General features: G+C 36.7%; 1 non-coding gene across 1 annotated transcript; it reads right to left on the bottom strand.

The window, feature by feature from the left end:
• Positions 1-397: 397 nt before the first annotated feature.
• LOC132651614 (U6 spliceosomal RNA) lies at positions 398-499 on the bottom strand. The gene has a single exon (XR_009589199.1). It is a non-coding gene; the product is annotated as a U6 spliceosomal RNA (small nuclear RNA).
• Between the last annotated feature and the right edge of the window lie 4,121 nt (positions 500-4,620).

Below are 4,620 nucleotides of genomic sequence, written 5' to 3'. Positions count from 1 at the left end.
TGATAGAAGATTTTTGTGCTAATTTATTGGGTGTTATGTAACGGTCTTGTATTCTTATTGGCCTCTCCTTTAAGTTAGGGAAATTTTCTTCTATGATTTTGTTGAAAATATATCTGGGCTTTGGAGGACAGAATCTTCTTTTTCCTCTATTTCTATTATTCTTAGGGTTTTCTTTTTATGTTGTCTTGTATTTCTTGGAGGTCTGTGTCAGGAATTTTTTAGATTTAACATTTTCTTTGACAGATACATTGATTTTTTTCCATTGTATCTTCCACACCTTAGATTCTTGTTTCCATCTCTTGTAGTCTATTGTTTCTGATTACTCTGTAGTTCCTGTTTTCTTCCCTAAGTTCTTTCTGTCCACAATTTCTTCCATTTGTGTTTTAATTTCTCAAAAAAAAAATGCAAACTTTTCACGAATTTGTGTGTCATCTAGTGGAGAGGCCATGCTAATACTCTCTGTGTCATTCCAATTTTAGTATATTTGATGCCAAAGCAAACACCACATATTTCTTTCTTGTGGTCATTAATAAATTCATGTGTCCTTGACTTGTGAGTTTCACATTATCACAGATTCCATTATTATTTGTTATATGCACAGATATGAACTCATTCGTTGAAAATGCTCATTGACCAAGGCAAATCTTTGGAAAAAAGTGTTTAATTTGGACATTGCTTATATATTTAGAGACTATCCATGATGTCATGTCAGCAAGCACTCATCTTGTTGTAGTCCTTCACCAAAACTGACAGCATTTCATACTGAACCACAAGTGGCAGGGAGAGAGTGGGAGACTGAAAGAGATAGAGAGAGCTACAGAGACAGATTCAGATATAAAGAGACCACGACTAACAGAAACAGTCATGTAAAGTGACAGAGACTGAGAGACAGAGACACCATTCTGTGTGGTCACTTTCATAGGCATATCAACTTCAAAGCACACCCTTCTATATTATAACTCCAACATGAATTATATTATCTAATATGGTCATTCCCAGACATTCCCTCTCCTATAATATAAATCCAAAAGGAATCATATTTTTATTTTAATTTTTATTAATTATACTTTATTCACTTTGTATCCCCCCAACACCCTAACCCCCTCTCAATGACACCTTCTCTCCCCTTCTCCACACATGCTCCTCCCCAAGTATACTGATAGAGGAGGTCTTCATCTACTTCCTTCTCATCTTAGCCTGATCCTAGTCTATCACATCTCATCAGGAGTAGCTGTGTATGAATTTGGGAATGCTTCTTTAAATGTCTATAAATATTTTTGTTGGTAATTTGATGGGAATTTCATTGAATCTGTAGTTTGCTTTTGATAAAATGGCCATTTCTACTATGTTAATCCTGCCAAACCATGAGCATGGGAGATCTTTCCAGCTTCTGATATATTCTTCTAATTCTTTCTTCAGAGACTTGTACGTTTTTTCATAAAAGTCTTTGACTTGCTTGGTTATGGTCACACCAAGGTACTTGATGCCTTTGACCAAATACAAGAACACATCAAAGATATCCTCCACTATGAACAAGTAGGCTTCATCCCAGGTATGCAGGGGTGGTTCAATATATGTAAATCCATCAATGTGATCCACCATATTAAAACCAAAAGAAAAACAAAAACATGATAATCTTAGATACTGAAAAAGCTTTGACAAAATCCAAACTCCTTTCAGGTTTAAAATATTGGAGAGATCAGGGATACAAAACATATATCTAAATATAGTAAAATCAATATACAGCAAGCCCATAGCCAACATCATACTAAATGGAGAAAAACTTAAAGCAATATCACTGAAATCAGGGAAAAGGCCAGACTGCCCAGTCTCGTCATATCTCTTAAACATAGCTCTGGAAGGAAGTTTTTGCTAGAAAAATAAATCAATAGAAGATAAATGGAATAGAAATGTGAAATGAAGAAATAAAAGGATCACTATTTGCAGATGATGTGATAGTATACTTGAGTGACCCCAAAAAAATATCAACCAGGAAACTCATACATAATGAGTGAATACAAAATTAACTAATAATAATAATAATAATAATAATAATAAGTAGCCCTCCTGTATACAAAAGACAAAAGGGCTGAAAAAGAAATTAGGGAAACAAATGGAATTATATTATATAACAAGGCCATTAACCTATTCCATCCCAGACTTTTCCTCACTGGGGACTAAACATGTAAATAGATGAGTTTCAAGGGGATTTGCAATTCAAATCACCAGAAAGTGAAAGAAGATGGAGTAAATTCTAGACTAAAAGAACATAGTTATCCTAATAGTTTTTCATTCAATACAATGATTAAAGTCCCAGCAAGTTCCAAGGTCTAATGGACAAGAACAGGGAAAATGAGGACTATAACAGAGTATTATTCAGATAAGAAAATGACATCATGTTATTTTCAGGCAAATGTCTGGAACTAGGAAAAATCATCCTGGTTGAAGTACCTAAAATGCAGAAAAACAAATATGGTATATATTTCCTTATTAGGAGGTCTCTTAAGAGTGTGGGAAAAAAAAGGTCCAAAAGGTCAACTATTTGGGACAAATCAGTTTTCCACCATGGAGATTGTGTGTCCACTAATTGGGTTGTTGGGCCAGGGCATCCTATGGAAATTTTCAAGCAACCTAGGCTGTTGTTATTAAAATATGTTGCTGTGTGTCCTCATCTGATAGATCAGTACCATGTCCTTGTATCCACACAGAGGCTTCCTTCTGCATCTAATGAGATGGCATACAGAGATCCACATTCCTATAATATGAAGAATAACCTTAAAACACCCAGCTCTAAGCAGAATTTTTCAGTGAAATTCTCCCTCACCTCAGAGCTCCAGAAAGCCTGCAGGAGAGGAGGCAGGTAGAGTGTCCTAAGCAGCGGGAATTAAGTATATGAGGAGAACAATGCTTGAAGAAAAAGGACACAGAGAAGGTGATGGATCCAGGCTTGATGAAATCTGCTAAGCAATGTTCAGATAGAAGGGGGATGAGGACATCCCCTATCATGGAAGTAGAGAAAGAGCATAGTTGTAGTAGAAGGAGAGTGTGTGGTACTGGAAGAAAAGGTGGAAGATAGCAGCAGAGAAGATACAATGTGAACAAATAGTAATAAGTAAATACATAAGAAAAATTGTGATCAAGATGATGAAGTATAGACCTCTTCAGGACTGATGTCTTTTTCTTGGTGGTGGTGCCAGCATGCTGCAAGGATGAACTCTTTTTTTTTCTTTAAGAGATTTGGCACTGAGACTCTGATCATGTGCCAATGATTAAATGAAACACACATACTTCAGTTTATATATTTTGAAGAAAAATATTTAGGGTGGCACATGGGTAGGAATTTGATCCTGGGAGCAATGGAAAAGGAGTGTAATGTATATTATCTCATATTCCTAAAAAACAGAAAAAATAACACGTTGACAACTTTACAATGACTTTTAACATGAAGAAAGATTCTGCTAAAGGAGGGAAGAGTTTGACTTTGTAAGGCATGCCTTCCAGAAACTCACTATGTAATAAAGAGTCCTAGCCATGAACTAGTGGTTACCCAACTACCTCAGACCCTATGAGTTTAGGTGGCATTTCTGAGCAAGCAGTCCTGACACTAACGTTTAGAGGGTTTGTTTGTAGAACTACAGCAGTTATCACAGCAGTTAACCACAGCAGTTAACTGCTCTAGTTTCCTATGCATATAACAGGGACCCATTTCACTGTCCTGACAGCCCAATTTTAAATGTAAACACCAGGACAAGGAAAGTTCCACACTGAATGCTGTGTAGGCCAGAGCTGCCTTTACAGCCAGGTCAGCCAAGGCAACCCTGCTCATAGAGGTTTGGCAATAGTATTGTGGAACAGCACCATCTGTCAAATAGTTTATTTCCCCTCATTTCTCCTTTTACACTCACAGATTTCTCTTTTTTAGCCAAACAAGTCCCAGGAATTGCCTGGTATCTGAGAAAAAATCTGTTAATTGGATTTCTGCCTCCTGGCCATGGCAAATGAGCCTTTTATCTAAGTTGTGTATCTCAGAAACTTTCCTTGGTGGTCTTTTCAAGCGGGGTGTTCTGAGTCTGAGAAGTAGATAGCAAGCTTCCTGGAACCTTGGGAACCAGACTACAAACTTTGTGTAACCTTGAGTAAATTCCTGGATACCTTGCACATTTGTACAGAAGTTTTGCTACTGTGATAAAAATTTTGCTTGTGCCCTTTGCTTTATAAGTGTTCTTTTCTCATTAATTAAACTGAAACTTGATCAGGAATCTGTCTTGTCTCCATTCTTTACATCTCTTTCCCCCTATTAAAACTCCCCCTTCCAGGTGGACTCTTTTCTCTTGTTATAATGTTCATTTGAAATGCATACACCTTAACTTTGTTCATTTAAATGATTATTTCTCCCCCCAGGTCTCTGATTTCAGATATTGTATTGTGATAAACAGGCCAAAATTAAACAATTAACCATCAAAAAAATGTTGTGCAATGGGAGGAGCCAGAGGGTAGGAAATTAGTGGGAGAAATGGGCTAGAGAGCTTGGAGAAAGAGCTGAAGGACAGAACATGGCGCTGTGTAGAGATGGATGGACATAATATTTCACAAAAAGCACATATAATGGGTAAAATCTAA

This window comes from Meriones unguiculatus (assembly GCF_030254825.1).
Source record: "Meriones unguiculatus strain TT.TT164.6M chromosome Y unlocalized genomic scaffold, Bangor_MerUng_6.1 ChrY_unordered_Scaffold_23, whole genome shotgun sequence".
Classification (NCBI taxonomy): Eukaryota; Metazoa; Chordata; class Mammalia; order Rodentia; family Muridae; genus Meriones; species Meriones unguiculatus.
Note: the sequence above shows the minus strand (reverse complement) of the source record. Positions and strands in the feature narration are given on the sequence as shown.